At 53.1% G+C, this 17797-nt stretch overlaps 1 protein-coding gene across 1 annotated transcript in view; it reads right to left on the bottom strand.

Moving 5' to 3' along the window:
• PAK6 (p21 (RAC1) activated kinase 6) overlaps window positions 1-9627 on the bottom strand; it is a 37472-nt gene extending 27845 nt beyond the window's left edge. The window contains exons 1-2 of the mRNA XM_029952153.1: window positions 8911-9627; window positions 8068-8149 (exon numbers count right to left, since the gene is read on the bottom strand). The gene's annotated coding sequence lies outside the window, so the exon portion shown is untranslated. The remainder of the gene's footprint in view (window positions 1-8067; window positions 8150-8910) is intronic.
• Between the last annotated feature and the right edge of the window lie 8170 nt (window positions 9628-17797).

Here is a 17797-nt window from a genome sequence, read left to right as displayed (position 1 = left end):
GTCCATGTGCCTCCCTCTGGCCCTGTTCCCAGGTTACAGTGCTGAGCACAGGGAAAGGGACCCGGCACACCCTTAAGCGTAGAGCCCTGGTGGCTGGCATAGCCTTCTGCATGTCCATGCACTGCCATTCTACAAATCGGGCAGGAGCTCTGGCTGGGGACACTGAAAACTGACATTGCACTGTGGGCAATGCTGCTGGAGCCTCACCAGCTCTGGGGCATTGGCCGAGCATTACTGTCTGAGAGGGCATCAGGGTGGGCACACTGGGCTGGGCAGAGTGCCTCCCGGCTAGCTAGCTCTCAGCCTTTGGCTGCTAGGGCCTGTTGTTACATCTAAGCACCTACAGCTAGGGCTGCGAGTCCAGGTTAGGGCCAAAGAGGAAAGATACAGATCGACTTGTGGTTTAGAAACAAAAACACATTATCCTTCCCCTGTACCTTTCTGCTCCGTGACTCGAGAAGCTTCCCGGGGATCAAGAATTGCTGACAAGCTCACTTATTCCTTCCAGGGCTCATTTCTCTGGGTGACTCTGCCCTCCTCTAATAATAGGAATAATAATGCCTGCCAATTAGTGAACGCTTCCAATGGACCAGCCGCGTGCTAAGCTATTCACACATACCATCTCACTCAAGTCTTTACAACAGGCTGGCACAGAAGTACTATACTATTATATTCTCGCTTTACGCACAAGGAAAGAGGCTCAGTGTGGTGAAGGAACTAGCTCAAGGTCTTGTAGTCACTGAGCAGTAAAGCCAAAATTTCAACCCGAGTGCACCTGCCCCCGGCCCATTCTCTTATCTGTGCTGCCCAGAGGTCCCTAGTTCCAAGGACTGTCTGATATGCCTTGATCATGTGGGGTCAAGTGCCAGTGCACAGTTGGTGGGGGAACGTTTGCCTCCTTGTGCCAACCCTGACCACCACCCAGAAAGGGCCAGTCATGTGACACGGAGTGTATGTGGAAAATATCCCTGCCCCATCCCAATCAGCATGAGGACCCCCATATGGCATTGGGCATGTGGGGCAGAGGGGGCTTCCGTTTCCCCCACCTTGTCACTGAGTCCTCTGCTGGGAGCAAGGTGCTAGATTTCCCGTTTCATAAATCAGCCCTCTGCCTGAAGTCCTTACGTCAAGCCATCTGTCCTTTGCAGACCTGGACAAGGCCTGGCACATCAGGCCCACGTGCAGCCCCACCGGGGCAGCAGGGGCAGGTGTGCCTGCTGCTATTTGGCTGAAGGAGCTCCTGGAGCCTAGGCTCCAGGAAGCGTGGCTGTGCACTTGCCCTGCAGTCCGCAGCCCTAGAAGAGAGGCACACTTGGGAAAAGAGCCCTTCCTCTCCCTCTCTTCCAGGGGGCCTGACCCCTGCCCCTTCCTGCTTGCAGGATGGTCTGGGCCAGTGCCTCCCACTGGATGGGACTGCCCTCATGTTTCTGCTGATGGGGCCAGGAGGCAGGTGCAACAGGCTGGCACAGAAGGAAGGCCCTGAAGGAAGGTCTGGGAATGTGAATGGAGGGAGCCGACATCACAGAGTCCTTGGGGCTGCTAGGCGGGAGAAAAGGACAGTCTCACTGCAGAGACCATGGGCTCTTGCAGGATTGGAGCCCTCTGCCTCTCGGCTTCCAGCATGCCTCAGTGTCAGTTTCTTGATGCTCAGAGTAGGGGAGACAGTGTTCCTCTCTCTTGGGAAGGTGATGGAATGATGAGGTCCAGAGCACTGGGGCACCAGAGTCCTGAGGACCTGCACCCCCTGGCCAGGGTGAGAGGTTGCTGACCCACGGCCCTTGTAGCTGCTGAATGGAGCATGTCAGACCCTCTCCTCCCCCATTCCATGTATGCACCCCACTGCCACAGAGAGCAAGAGAGCCCCGTTTTGGTGCCAAAGGGGCAGAATCCCAGGGATCTTCCAGGAGAACTTGCTACTACGGCAACCCAATATGGGTATCCACTACAGATCCCAGAGAGAAAACCCTAGCCCTAGGTGGCAGCACTGTGTGGGCCCAGTTAGGTGTTTGGGAAGAGCCTATCTGCCCAGCTGCTGGAGAGATGTGCCCTTGTGCTATCCTGAACCTTAGCAGAGGGAAACCACCACACCCAGAGGCCTCCAGCCTCTCTTTGTCTGCCTTTTTCTCAGATTCTGCATCTGTACTGGGTTTCCTATACCACTGGGAGTACATAGGCCTGTTCACCCCAAATGCAAACTGACCCTGGAGGCTGAACTTGCCTGGCAGTTCCAGAGGGGCCTGGTAATGTGGACAAGCCACCAGATACAGAGGCCACCATCCACCCATCTCAAGGGGCTGAAGCTGGGACCCAGCAGGCTGCGGCTCTCTTTCCATTTACACCGGGGCACGAGCTACTCTGGGCAGGGCTGGAAACAGAAAGAGCCACCTCGATGCTAAGGACAGTCATTTTAGAGACATGATGAATTCATTCAATATCTTCTCACTATGATCACTTTGCAGCCCTTGCTCTTAATGGGCTCCAAAGTTCTATCCAAATTCTGTTGCTGGCAGTCCAGCTCTCCACCTGGCATTTGTGCTGGCAGAGCTAACAGCTGGAAGCTGCTTGAATGGAAACCCTTCATTGTCCTTTCCTCTTTCTTCGGAGCCTGTGGCAGTCATCCCTGGTCTGAGGCTGGAGCAGAGCCATGATTAGCACCCATGTCCTAGATCCCAGGGCCTGACATTTAGGAAGGCCAGGTGAGTTAGGGGGAGCAGAAGGCTTGTGCCTGAGCGGTGAGGGTACAGACCAGAGCCCCAGAAGGGAAGAGTCTGAGGAAACGTGATGTTGGTTGCCCGAGTCCCATCCACAACTCTCTGGGAATAACACCTGAGCTCTAAATGCACACATTCTGGGCCGTGTGACCTCTTGGGAGCACCTGCCATCCAGCTGTGGTGCTCTTAGAACTCTGCCTTCTGCGTCCGCCCTGGGTCAGGGGTGGCCTATCTAACTGCCACTTAGCTGGGCTGGCCTGTGTTTAGAGGGGCCTGGAGGGGCCCAGGTAGCTACTGCTGTCCCTTCTCAGGATCTTCTCTTCCTTAGTGTCTGTCCCACACCTTGACTACTGCAGGGATGGTGGCCCGTGGGAACTTTATGTGAACACTAACATGGCAGGGTCCTGGTGTGCACTGGTCCGTCCTCCCTAGTGGCTGCCATAACAGCCTTTGCCAGGATGATGGACTGTGTGGGGGCAGCTCCTCCTGTCTGACCATCCTCTCCTCCACAGGGGCTCTGCATGCACGCTCCCTCCTGACCTTGCATTCTTGCCCCCAGTCCTGGCTTTGTCCCTCCCCAGGGTATGCGCCCCCAACTTTCTCCACCTTTCTGGATCCCAGACACACCACCTTCCAGCAAGACCCAATATAGTGGAAAATAGAAGTCCAGCTTTGGCCTGGTAACAGGGTGACAGATGACAGGCAACAGGCCTCTTGCTTCTGGGATCTGATCTCGATGGTGGCCAATGGACATTTAATTTCCTGCCTCTGGTCATAGGATATCCTGGTGAAAAGATCACCGGAAATAAAGGGTCTCCTATGTCCTTCCCCTGACTTCTGCCGCAGAAGCTCTCATTCCTAGACACATTCATCACTCCTGTCTTCTTTGGCTTAAGACGCTGCCAGCCTTATGGTTAAAATGTAAAATGCTTCCTGGGACAAGGGGAACTTGAGTCAGTCCATTTATGATTAGCTGGATCTGTTTATCAGAGAGTGTCCAGGAGGGAGCCGTGCTGGGGAGGGGGGAGGGGCAAAGCCTCTCCTGGGGGAGGGCTGATGAATGAGCAGGGGCTAAACTGGGCTGCCTGTTGAATAGGCAGCCAGTGGGTGGGTGGGTGTGTGTGTGTGTGTGTGTGTGTGTGTGTGTGTGTGTGTGTAGGGCCAGCCCAACACAGTGGGACATCAGGACCAGGCTGGCCTCCTAGTGTTTAGGGTCAGGCTATCTCCTCAAGCCCCTGCAGCTTTTGTCTGCTCTTGTCTGCAGGGTCACCTTTGATGTCCCTGGCAATAGAAAGGCAGTCTGGGCAGTGAGAGAGTCCTGGCCTGGGAGGTGGGGACCCAAGGCCTGAAACCAGGGCTCTGCCACCAGGTAGCTGTGTGATCTTGGGACCTACTTTCCTTCTCTGGGCCTCTGCCTCCCTCTATAATATTATGGGGCTTGATCAAACAGTCATAGGGACTCTTTTTGGCTTGAATGTGCTACGGCAATCTAAGGTGGCCATCTCCTTTTGGGGGCAATCCTTTCCTCCTCTGCACCTCACCCCCCTGACCCCAGACTGCACTCTGGATGCATGTGACGCTGTGGAATAAATGGCCCCCTAACTCCTTCTGCCCTCTGCGCCTTCCTGTGCAATTGCTCATTTGAAGCTGAAAGAAAGAAAATGGAGGCTTAAGGCTCCAGGCTAGGAAGCTCACCAGAGAACCAGTCCTCCCAGTTCTAACTCTGCGCTGCTGCTGCTGCTGCTGCTGCTGCTGCTGCTGCTGCTGCTGCTGTTGCCTTTAGGTGCTGGGGCATACATGCAGGCAGCAGGAGGCCTTGAGTAAAGGTGACCGGCTGGTTGCTATTTGCCCTGGGGTGGAGTGGGCTGGGTCCCTGCTGCACAAACAACTCACTAGCTGACCAGACCTTTCTGGTCCTGCTTCTCTGAGCGCCCAGAGGCCCCCTTTCCGTGTTCCAAGCAGCCTGAGTGCTAGTTAGCCAGAGGCCTAGGGGCCTGAGTGCTTTGACACTTGGGCAAACCAGAGCCAAGCAGAAAGATGCCAGCGTTTGCTGACTGAGGGAGCTCTTTGAGGGGGGAAAGGTGGGACAGAAAACCCACAGGTGTACAAAAAAGGTCATCCTCCTCCCTTTGTAAAGACCTGGGTCTCTGCACTGCCTGATATGTTATAATGAGGTTTTATAGAAAATTCTGGCCAGCATGCCCCTTGGCTGGGGCTGATGTGGCTCCATGCAGTTATAAGGGAACCCCCAGTGTATGAAAGTATGTCATGTTTTGGATTTACCTTGTTCCTTTAGGTGAAAAGAACCTGGGATTAACTTTCCTAAATCCATAGAACTTTAGCAGAAAAAGCAACAATTCTCTGAGTCTGAACCTTATGTTGGCTGGGCATTTCTGAGTAATTTGCCAGAGTGATCAAGAAGTCCCCTAGTGGGGCACCTGGGTGGCTCAGTCGGTTGAGCGTCCAACTTTGGCTCAGGTCATGATCTCAAAGTTCATGGTTCGAGCCCCACATTGGGCTCTGTGCTGACAGCTCAGAGCCTGGAATCTGCTTCAGATTCTGTGTCTCCCTCTCTCTCTGCCCCTCCCCCGCTCTCTCTCTCTCTCTCTCTCTCTCTCTCTCTCTCTCTCCTTCAGAGATAAATAAACATTAAAAAAAAAAAAAAAGAAGAAGTCCTCTAGAGTCTCTGCTCTGGCCCCCTGCATGAAGCCCCTCTGGGTTTGTGCTTCAGGAATTCTGGAATTGTGGCTACCACGTGACAAAATTTCAGGCGCAAAGAGCAGTGGGACCAGGCCTCTTGATTCCTTCACTGTCTACAGCCCGATTTAAGTCCTCAAGAGCTGAAACTAGATCTTAGATGGTGAAGAAAACTCAAGGTTCCTTGAATATCAGACTCCAGTCATTTCTCAGAGAAACACAGTGGCAGACGATTTGCTATTTGGGAAAAACTGGAGCTGGGACCACATTTCTTTCCAGCCTTGTCCCTCTTTTTGCTCTTGCAGACCTCCCTGAGCATGCCTTATCTGCCCATTGCTGTTCAAGCGGCTTCTTCCTTTGCTTTACTCTCTCAACTAATCTGTCTTTGTCCATCTTTGTTAAGTTCTACTTTAAGAGCCATCTCCCAGGAATGGTCTAAATATATAAATGTCTGGATCAGATAGATCACTGCTGACCACTTCAGCCATGAGCCTGGGGCCCAGGTGGGCAAGAGGATGCCACCACCCTGTTGCTGATCCCAGGTCTGTAGCCCAGCTGGGTTCTGGTGGGGTGGCCTCCATGCTCAGCTGCCCTTTCCACTCTAGTGTGGAAGAGCTGTAAGCTCCCCAGGGCAAGCGCCTGGTCCTTCATTTGTCACCACTTTCCCCTACACCCTGTCCCTACCACCCATGGTGTTTTGTAGTGAGGCAGTCCTGCTCCCTGTCTGCAAGCGAGTGAGCCAGACCCAGGTGCCAAGCACCATCACCAAGTGTTGCCTGGAGCCCACATCTTGCCCAGAAAAGGCAAATTCCCCTTCACTCACATCTCATGCATCTCACCTTAGCCCCAAGAGGGCCCCAAGGCAGAGCTCAGAAGGGGACAGCCTCAAGTCTGTCTGCTTCTGGAAGCAGAGCTTCAGGAAGTTGAGAGCTCTCTGTGCTTCGAATGTTTTCCATGCTCCATTCCAACCTGTTGGCTAGCCCACCTCTTTTTGGGGGCAGGCTGCAGAATGGCTGTTGATGAGGTCTGCTAGTACTGCCCATGTCAGGAACTGCTCCCAAATCCTGGGCCTTCCCACGTAGGGTGGGGAGGGCCCCTATAAGGAGGGCTCTGCTTCAGGCCACAAGACACTTTCCCATGAATCTCCCCTGCCTTCTACACCCAGGACACACTGTGTTAGAGGCATCTCTGAGACTATTTGGGTACAGAACACAGTCCCTCAAGGTCTCCACCTCCTCCCCGCCCAGCCTTCCCATAGAGGAGGGCAGGGATAAGAAAGCCAGCCAGTCAGAGCCCTTCCTGAGCCCTCTTAAAACCCCAGGCTGCCTTTTCCTCTCCTGCTCCCCATGCCCTCACCTCTATCCTCTGCTCCCTCCTAGCCCAGCCAGCTACCACTCAGCTAGACTGCTATTTGGTACTCCATAGCCTCTGGGTACTGGCTGGTGCTCAGCTCCACACACAGGAGAGACCCCCTAGGCTTGGATTCATCTTTTGCAAGGAGGCAATACCCCCACAGCTGAGCCATTTTCTTCATACTGGAGCCGGGGCTAAGGATCAGTTGAATGGGAGACACTTCTGGGTTCATCCCAACTCTAGCCCTGTGTGCTCCCCTAGGATAGAGTGCATTCCTGGTCATCCTTGGGCTTTGCTGTGGCCAGAGACCTCAGATCCGCCTGCACCTTCCCTCTCTCTGGCACATCCCAGAGAGCCCAGCTCATCATGAACTGGTCTTGTTGGGGCTCCCATGCTCCCACCTTGCAGCCATTATCAGGGTGCACGACGCTTTCCACCCTGATCAGGTGCTTCCAGAAGCTTTGCTCCTAAGTTCAAATGCCCCTTGTCAGTGGGGTTCCCAGGCTTGCCACTCCTAAGCTGCAGAGGGGACCCCTTGCTTGGCCCAAAGGCCTTATTCCGAGCCTGATGAGCTTCCGTGAAGGCTGAGTTGGGCGGCCCTACCTGGGCCCCACCAGAACCAGCTTGGGGAAAGATCACAAACATGCCCCTCCAACCGTGGTGTGTGACACCAGGGAAAGAAGAAGCTGCATATGCAATATTAGTGTTGCTTCTTGGTGGGCCCTGGTACTTTAAACCCCAAGCTCATGGGGCCTGGCCCCGGGAGCCAACCAGATCATTAACCCTGGGGCAGAGGTGGTGGGCCTGAGGCCTGTGAGAAGGGATGGTGCTCAGCCAGGTAGCCCCCTGAACCTGACCTGACTCCACATTTTAAAGTCCAAATCTCTGGTGGGTCAAGCTCTGCAGAAGGGTGTGACTGGGAGCTGGGTCCCAGCGACACTCCATAAATATTTGTGGGCTGAATAGGTGAGCGGAGTGTCCAGGGGTGGTGGGGTAAAAGGAGCCTTTTACCCTGAGGGGTGGCCTGGTGGCACCACACCAGCTTGGCCCAGCCGGAGGGGGAGGTAAAGGCAGAAACAGTAGAAACAAGCATTTCTTCCTATGGCTGGGAAGCCAGAAATCAGCTTGCGCCCGGCTGTTTCAAAATCAGTCTGGAAAGGGAGCGGCAGGTCCGGTGCAGCACAGGGCTACCAATCCTAAAACCGGCAGTGGCCGCCCCTGTCCCAGGTGGTGGGCAGCCTGGACACTTGGGCACCCCGACCCCGCCCTGGCAAGCCCGAACCCACAGCGGCAGCAGGGACCTTACCGTAGCCGCTCCTCAGGGCCGCTGGGCCTCAAGCTCCTCACTGCAGGCTGGTGCTTGTCTGGAGCCCAGGAAGCGGCACTCCCTTCAGGCAAAAAAAAGAGAAAAAGGAAAAGAAGAAAACCTCAGTGCTTTTCTCACCCAGCTGCTTCTCCTGAAGGCTCCTGGATGGTGTCGTCCTGCCTCTGTGGGCACCCAGCCTCCTCCCTCTGGCAGCTTACTCACCGGTGTGCCCGTGAGGCTGCCAGCTGTCTGGGGGAGGCGGGGGGAGGTGGCCCACGCCCCTCTGCCTGACACACTGGAGCATGCTCCGTGGGGGCCAATGGCTCCAGGGTCTGGCCTGGGCGGCAGGTGGCCCCCCGCTGGGTCCTGAGTATGGGGAAGCCACGTCCTGGCCAGTCCCTGTGGGCTCAGCAGAGGACGCACATAGGTGCGCTGTGTGGCCAAGTGACAGAATTCTTTGATAGGGGGCCGTTTCCTGAGAACCCAGGGCTGTCACAAGAGGGGGCAGCTGGGGCACTGTCTGGCCCCCTGGCAGGTTGGCTTCCATCCTTGGGCTACCCCTCTGGGTCATCCCCTATCTTGAAGTCTCCCGTGTCTCTGTCCTGTGGATGCACACGGGCCTGGGTCTGTCTGAGCTGGAGCTGCTCCTCATCCTGGGTAGGGCCAGGCGCTTGGTGTCCCTTTTCCACAGCACCTGTCTCAGGGCCTGGGTGGACCCAGTATCAGGATGAACTGCTGCCAAGTCCTGCTTTCCGTCCCCAGCAGGGGGACGACGGACACACATGCTCTCTCTCTCTCACATACACACACACGTGGGGCCACACCCAGCACAGAGCCACCTACCTGCCCTGGACAGCCTAAGCCAATCCAGCCTTGCTCTCCAAATGCCACTCTGACCCTAGAAGCCACTCATGTACAGCAATATCCTGTGGGCGGTGAGTTCAAAGCCAGCCCAGGAGGACTCCAGTTAGCATGGACCAGCCTCCCCTTCTCTCCTGACACATCCAGAGCACACAGCAGCCCGATCACCATATCTGCTATTGCACTTTGCCGGCCAGCATCTCTCTCCTGGAACCTCGGGCCCCCACAGCATCTTCTGTGTCCTTGGGGGGTGGCAGCAGGCTCCTGATAGGTCCCATCTTCCTTGCAGCCCAAGGTGGAGAGGGGAGAACTAGAAGGGGCGGGACTCAGGTGCAGCTCCAAGTTTCCAGCTCCCAAAATAATCAGATGCAAAAGGGAAGGAAGAAATCTCTGGGCCAGCAGGTGATTCAGTGCCAGTGGGCCGGCTTAGTCACCTGGATGGCTGCTTCCAGCTCCTGGCACATCAGCCAGGGAGCAGTGCCCTCCCCCATCTGCTGTCGACAGCAGGGCTGTCAAAGGGAGCGTGGCCTTGGCCGAAGGGCGCCAGCTGGCCCCAGGCTGCCTGGCAGGCTGCGCAGGCGGCGGTGAGCTCCGGCCTCCTTCCCAGCCGCAGCACGCCCCTCCTCCACCACGCACCCAGGCTCACTTTGGGATTTCTCCATTAAATCCTCAGGCAGCGACCTGCTCGTTTGGGGCGCTGAGCTGCTCCAACGTTGCTTGGCAATTTTGATATCGTCGGGGGTTGCTATGGGGAGGAGGGTGATGTCATTGACACAAAAAACCCACTGAATTTACAAATCAGCTGGGGCTGGAGCTATTTATAATAACACGTTTTTCCCTGCCTTCCTTTACTGAGGGGGAGGGAAAGGAAGGGCTGCCAGCCAGGCTCAGTGGAAGCTTCCCCGAGCCCCGCAGAAGCCAGACCCTCCCACCCAGGCTCCCCACACCACAGAACTGGCCCACCCTGGCCACAGCTGGGCTGAAATCCCCTTTCAGGGTCTTGGTGGGTTTTGCAGTGAAGGGCAGGGAGAGCGGCATACAGTGGGTGGGTGTTGGGCAGGGTGGGTGCCAGCTTCCTGGGCTGGCAGGGGCCAGAAGGCAGCTGCTCAGCTGGACCCTTGAGGAACAGAGTCATGTGCATGTAGGCAGCCTGAGCTCCTCTGGGTGCCTGCAGCCAGCACCCCTGAGCATACCAGGTGGAGCCCGGCCCTTCTGTCTTGGCCCCTGCTCCATTCTAACCACACTTGCTGAAACACCATCTCTGTGGCTTTGAACATCAACCTGGACATGTTCCCCAGGAGCCTATGTCTGGCTGCTCTGCTACAGGCACCACCCCGGATAGCCAGCTCCTACTCCAGGCACCACTGTTGCTGACAGTCAGAAGGAGATGCTCTCCTTGGCTCTTTTCACCACTAGCGCCTTAGATCCAAGGTGGCACCAGGATGCTTATATTATTATGGAGAACTCTTTCATACATCTTTGATAGTGAAGCAATGTGGTGTCTGGTTAAAAGCCCAATTTCTGGGTTTTCACAGTCCTGAGGTCACCTCCCAGCTCTGCTGTTCATCAGTCGAGTGACCTTTTTGGCATGTTATTTAACCAGCTGAACTCAATTTCTTCATTCATAAAATGGGGATGATTTCACCTGCCTTATAGGGTTGTGGGAATTAATGAACAAAGCTCCTGGCATAGGGACTGCTCATAAACATTAATCTTTTTCTCCACTTTCATGACTATGTTTTTTGTTGCTCATCCTTAACCACCTACCAAGTGGTGGTGGGTTAATCTTAAAAAACCATGACCCACCCCCAGTCACCTTCTGGGTTAAGGTCTCAAGCTGAACACATAGACATGTTGATTGAACTGCACTGTATTGGACCTCATGGCATCAAGCATAAAATTTTTGATTACTTAGGTCCTCCAACTACCAGCCATGGTCCATCTTGAGCAGGAAAGGAATTTTTTGATGGCTATCGGGTAACTAACCCCCAGCACTGATGACAAGCCTGGAGAATCAAGTCCAGGGCAGAAGCCAGTGCCGAGGAGTCAGGACTCACTCTGTAGCCTCCATACTCTCCTGTACCTGATGGAAGGTTCCTCGACCACATGCTCCACCTGGCATAACTCTGTACCTAGTTGGCAGGCTCAGGGCATGTGCAGAGGAGAGGGGATGCTGGGCATGGTGCTTCGGTTACCACCACACATGATGCGGGGCTGAAAACTAGGGTGCTATTACTGAAGTAAAGGGGAATGGATGCCGGAGGCCAAAACCCAGGGGATGTTCGAAGCAGCACCTTTGCTATTTTTTCTATTCATTTTCGATTCCTGAGCGTGATAATTAGTAACTGTTTATTGCTTGATTCTTCCTGTCCCTAGACTTCTGAAAACTGATGGTGTGCACCAACTGAGACCTGTTCCTCTACTCTATCATATTGCAGGAGTTTGATTTGGTGAGACGATCTGCAAACTGAGATCCATCGCTTAGGTAGGTTGTCGAAGGGGAAGGGGGGACGTGCCAGCCATTGGAAGAAACCCTGCAGACCTGGACTGCTTGTTGCGGGGGATGGGTGGGCGGATGCCCAGTTGTTCCTGGGCCAGTGGGTACACTCCCTGTGCCCTTCTTTATCCCTGCAGGGCCGCCTCTCTGCTGGTTCCAGCGAGCTGTGAGCTCTCTGGGGCAGGAAACCCAGCGTGGTGCTTGGCACATGATAAATGCTTCTGTAAACTTCATTGAATGAATGAATGAATCTGAAGAGGCTCTGTGCTCCAGCCATCCTTACTTAGAACACAGTGAATCATGGAGCTGAAAGGGACTCTAGGCTCACCAGCCCTGCCCACCCCCACCCCTACCCCGCCGCGCCCTTCTACAGGTGTGAAGACAGCAGCCCGGAGAGTGACTCAGCAAAGCCACAGGGGCAATGAAAGGCAGAGTCAGGACTGGAACTCCGCTTCCCCGCCTCACAGGCCCAGATTGTTCCCTTCGCTGCCCACACAGGCCCGTTCTAGCTCAAGCTCTGAGTGTGTGACGTATCTGTAGTTCAGAGGCCGAGGCCGGTGCTGTCACTATGGGCGTTCCTGCCTTTGAATCTTGGCTCCCTGAGCGCTGTGGCCCATGTGGATCTGCCGAGACGATGGTCTTCCAGTTTCTCAAGAAACGGTTTTCCCTTTATTCTTTTGTTCTTGAAAGTGGAGACATCCTTACAGCCTCAAAAATAACTTGCCTCAACTGCACTGTTCAGGTTCCGCCCGGTTCAGCTGGAATGACTGCCTACATCGGCAGTGTCCCGCTGACTGCTTGGTTTGCGCCAGTCGCTGGGGGCGTGCTCGGAAAGGCCACGTAACAGCCAAGTCCTAACGTTTTATGAAGGAATGCGTCCTAGGTTTCTCAAAGAATAAACATTTTCAGAAACCAATCCTCAGGCTCTTGTGTGTGGTAAGTATTCCTTTTTACAGACAAGTTTTTCTAGATACTTAGGTTCTTCCCCACGCTTCCCGCCTCCCCTTCGTGCTGCGTGTATACAGGGCGCTTTACGAAGACCTTCCTGATGGCTGTGCGGGCCTGTCTCCACCTGCCTACACTTGTCAAGACCTCTACTGTAGGGCCAGGAAGGGAGGGACAGATTCTTCCCACTTCCAGCCCCTACCGGGAAAGGAAGGGCTTGCAGTAATGAGCAAGTGTCACCGGAGGCCTGTGTGCCCCGCACTCCAGGGTTGGCACCGCCTTAGCGGTGCCCCTAAGCCTGGGGCCTCCAAGAGAACCAGACCAGAGGCAGAGGCCCACCTGCAAAAGATTTCCCCAAATGGTCCTGCATTGGACCTGCCCGTCCTCCGAAGTGTGGGTAGCAAAGGGGAGGATGACCAGGTCAAGTCCTGGGAGTCCTCAGTGGGAAAGAAGCTTTAGGGCTTTGTCAGGTAGGGATGCTCTGGGTCCCTTTTGTGCCTACTCCTCCGGCCCTGCTCCCCCGTCCATTCTGTGTGTTGTGTGTGTGTGTGTGTATGTGTGTGGTGGGGGGCGGGGAGCCCAGGGAAATGAGGTGCCCTGGGGGCTGGGACGGTGTGTGGAGGATCACTGGCAGGGGAATTTTCTCCACTATGCTCCAGGGGGTAGGAATGCCTGCTGGGCTGCAGATTAGGGAATATCTCTAGGAACTCTTTTCCTCAACAGAAGCAAACGGCAAAAGCCCAAGTGGTGTCACTGTTGCTGCAGGCTGACAGCCTTGCTGCCTGGCCACCGACCCGCTGGTTCAGTGCTGCCTAAAAGTGAAGAGGAAATGATGAGGCCCTCCAATAGCCCAGTCTGGGCTGCAGAGCCCACCCAGATGCCCATGGGCAGGGGAGTGGGGAGAGACCAAGGGACCATAGTGCAGTTTGAGGGAAGACCGGGAGGACTCCCTGAGAAACTAACTGGTTTAGCATTCCCCGTGCTTCCATCTCTACAGTGCCCCAGCCTCTGGGTCAACTAGGGGAGTCAAGAGATGGTGACAGGGGCATGGCCAGGGGGGAGATGGACCCAGAAAAGAGGCCAGTGTCAGCAGATGGCCTGAGAGGGCAGAAGGCGGGCACCATATTGTGTGGTCTTCCCATCTCGCCATTATGCCTGTCACAATGCTCTAGGGAACATGAGAGAGGGACGGACAGATCAGGATCTCAAAAGGATGAGGAGTGATCCTGGCTAGGGACTCTCTGTTGTCCTGCAGGAGTTTCCCTCGGGAGAAACAGGATGCACCTTTCCTGGGAGCAGCCTCTATGAGAGACGCTGGCCCCCCTCCGTCAGAAACTGGCTGGGATTTCATTTGAGACAGAACCAAAAGGAAAAGCCTTGGCAGAGTGAAACAGGAGCCCCTTCCCTCTGGCCACAGGGTCTTTGAAGTAAGTTGAGCTGGTCCCAGCGAGGGGTTCAGGGTATTGACCCTGAGAAGTTAAAAACAGTGTGAAGGCCAGCTCAGAAACCAATAAGAACTATGAACTGCAGAGTCCCAAGTATGAGACTCACAAGCGTTATCCTCTCTCCAGCAGAAGATGTGACTGGCATTTGTCATCCTAGCCCCTGTCCACCAGGAGCAGAGCCTTCATGACACAGCATAGCTTCTGCATGAGCAAAGGCTCAGTGGTAAACCTGGCACCCAGGTGACACAAAGCAGCAAAAGGACAGGTATGGAGGAGGGTTCCCGTTGTCTCTATAACGTGGCTAAAAGTTAATTTTCTTGAGCACAATCTATAGTCTATGCACTCTGCTAAACCCTTCCTTGCCATGAATTAGCTCATCTCACCCTCACAACAATCTAATTTGTGAATCCATTCACCAAAAATCTATTGAGTACCTGCTAGGTGCAAAGCTCTGTGCTAGGTGTTGAGGGTAACTCAGGGAACAAGACAAGTCGCTGTCCTCACGAAGTTTACAATCTAGGTAGGAACCATCATCCCATTTCAGAGATAAGAGAACTGAGGCCTCCTGAATTTAACTTACTTGCTCAGGTCACTAAGTGACAGAGCAGGGCTTTGAACCCAGGCACTCTGTTTCAGAGCTACCAAATGCTTGCTTCCTTTTTTCTTCCCAACAGCCCCCATGTGGCAGACACTATTTAGCCTCTCTAACCCATCCCCCATTTTACTTGCTGGAAGAAACCAAATTCATATGGATGTACACTTTTATACCCGTGTGCTCAGGGAAGGGCCCCTTCCCAGCTCCAGCCTCAGGAGTGAATCTTGACTAGTTTGAACCAGTCTTCCTTTTGCTAGGGATTCGTGTAGGCCCAGGTACGCCCCAACAAGAAGGGAGGTTTGCTGGGAGGGTTTTGGGGCAAAGTTTTCCTGTGCTGGTCCAAGTTGTTGATCTTGGAACTGTGGTAGCCAACTGGGTTCCACAGGGTGACCAGCCTGAGGACAAAAGCCAATGTGCTGGAGATGGCAGAATAGAAACTTGGGTCGTCTACGAGTTGCCGGGCACCAGTGCTTGTTATTATGGGAGCGAACAGATATTCTCACCCCTTATGAAATTTTGCATTCTTTGTGAATTTTGTAGCTGAAAACTACCGGATACAAACTGGGTCCAACCCCTGCCATGCCAAGACCCCCCTCCACCCCTAGGCTGGCCCTCACGTCCTCTGAGTGTCTTAAAACACACATTCTCTACTCCTTTGACCCTTGCTTGCTTACCTTGAGATGTCCTTTGACTTATCTGTGTATCTCTTGGCTTTTAACCTGTGATATAATGTTTCTCTAACTAAATTATAAACTCCCTGAAGGGAGTAAGCATCCTTCCATTCCCTTTATGCCCTTCGTGGTGCCCATCATTAATACAGAAGAGCGTACACCAGCGTACACATAATACACCAGTAGAGCGTAATAAATATTTCTTGGCTCATCTTCTTTGACACATTCCAAGAGATTGTTTGCCACCCTGGAGGGGCAAACGAACACGTTTCAACAAAGAGCAGAACAGGCGTCAGCAGGTTGCGGCTGGAGGCCTGAGTGAATAATGTCAGGTGCCTCCAGGCTCCATCGTGGCTTAGGTGCCATGATGGATCACACCAGCTCCAACTGCCTCCTGCGCACCCAGCTCTGGGCTCCTGCTGGGGGCACAGAGGAATCTGCTGCTTGCTATGAGTCAAGCAACGTTCATCTTTAGCAACCACATCTTGGGTTTTAATTCTCACAACGGCCCTTGGGGTAGGAGCCATCAGCACCAGTTTCTAGATGGCAGATTGACCTGCCCGGATCAAGGAGCTGGCAAGGGACAGACCTAGGGTTTGAGCCCAGGTTTTCTAATTCCTGAATTGAGTTTATAGGACTCCCTATGTTCCCCCTTTTCTTTTTCTTATTAAGCAAGTGGTCATCTTTTGCTCACTGGCACAGGAGAGGGAGACAGCAGAGCATAAAATAGAAATCATTCCAAAAGCCTAAACTCTAGCAGGAGGAAGGTCAGAAAGAGACCAAACGTCTTGGCCTTAAGTGGGCCCTGCTCCTGAAGATGGACAGTCTTTCCCCTGGCCAGAGACAAGAGTGAGGGGCATCTGTCAGCAGCTAGAGGGAAAGAAATCTGTGTTCTGCTTCCCACCACCGAGGGTGGCAACACTGCCTGAGGCCTCAGAGCAAACTGACCAGAGGCAGGCTTTTCAGGATTCTGTGCTTTGAACACAGCACAGAAACAGCAGAGAACTGTAAGCTGAGGGGACACCCTCCAGACTGCAATGACCTTGTGGACTGAAGACTGGGGACCAGACAGACCTTCCTGATAGCTTGGTACTTGGTTGATCTTCAGACTGTCTTAAGGACAAAGATTTGGTTCCCTGAAGGTCACATCCAACAGAAACAACTCCTTTCCCCTGGTCTTTAGATGACAGGCACCACGCTTCTTTCACCTACCTTTACCTTACTACAGATTTGGCTACACGCTATCCTATAAATTGACTTTTAATACCGTAAAGCTCCAACCATCTGGCTGTGATCCCAATCTACTTGAGAGGATGCCAGAGAACTTTAGACTGCTCAAGCAACATTAGAACTAAAGCAATACAAGCATCGACAAGTTATGCGTACTAAAAACTTTAATTTGCAATACTCGATAAGAGGACACTCAGGCTGTCCTCATTTTACAGAGAACACTAACTCAGAGGAGGTAAGTAACTTGTTCAACGCAGACAGCCAGGATTCAAGCGTAGGCATTCTGGCTCTAGAGGCTGCATTTCTAACCACCATGCTAGTGTTTGATTTGTGACTACAGGCAGGGAGCCACCTCAGTCCTGAGGAGGTACTAGCAGAGCCCGAGCCTGTGCAGTTGACCCCTTGTAATGTGTGCACTGCATGCAAGTTAAAACTAAAGTATACAGATCTTGCCCCAAAGAGCTTATCTGAGTGAGACAGGTGAGGCAGGGCATGCGTCAGGGTACGGTGCAGGCAGGAGCCACTGGCGGCCCCTAGTGGCCTATACCATGGCACCTCAACCGTTGGTCCATATGCTAAGATACTGGCAGTGACTGGGCAAGGTGCTGAGCACATGGAGCGGCTTCTCTATCTGTTCGGTGATGGGGTGCAGTCGGTGTGTGGAAGGTCTCTCCCCGCAATGCTAGTTAACTTTCACCTGCTCTGCCCAGATCTATTTCTGCCCGCCTGACCCCCTCGGTTTGCTGGGACTCCTTGACTCACTGTACCACACACATACTTATCCTTAGCTCGTTTCCTTGAATGAGTCAATCTCATCGAAAGTCCATGTGTCACCTTTTCAATGTTTTTATTACTTTATTCTAGCATTACTGGATTTTTCAATTTTGTTTGAAAAATGCAAAAGCAAACAAAGCAATGTATATTCATCTTTTAGTTCACAGATTTCAATGGGCATTTGGTTTTTATGAAATGTCATCCTTGCTTTGCTAATTGCAGGACTAAGCAATTAAATAAAAACATATCACATGACCAGGAAAGATTAAACTACTTTGAAACCGCAGCATATGTTGATTCACATAATGTTTCAAATGAACGTGAGGCTGGACTAAGCACATGTGGGAAATAAAGTACACATTCCAATGGAATAAATACACCTGTGAAATTTAATTGTGAAAGGAGTAAAGAGGACAATGAAGTGTCACACAATGTAAGGTCAGCCGTCAATGACAACAGAAGGTTACAGAAACGTACATTAGGTGACACACTAGAAAGTGAGATTATGGTTCCACGCATGTCTAGAACCTACGATAAATTTTATCCCCTTTCACAATGCTCAAGTTTAACTAGTTTTTTAACTCGTAGCTGCTCTTTCCCAACATTTTAATTCATGACTTATTTTTGACAACCATGTGCTAATATCTGGTATATAAAATTAGTAGACACAAAGTCCTTTGTTCACAAGGAGTTCAAAAACTTGCAGTTTGGG

This window comes from Suricata suricatta, chromosome 9, assembly GCF_006229205.1.
Source record: "Suricata suricatta isolate VVHF042 chromosome 9, meerkat_22Aug2017_6uvM2_HiC, whole genome shotgun sequence".
In the NCBI taxonomy this organism is placed as follows: Eukaryota; Metazoa; Chordata; class Mammalia; order Carnivora; family Herpestidae; genus Suricata; species Suricata suricatta.
This window is presented reverse-complemented; position numbering and strand designations above follow the sequence as displayed.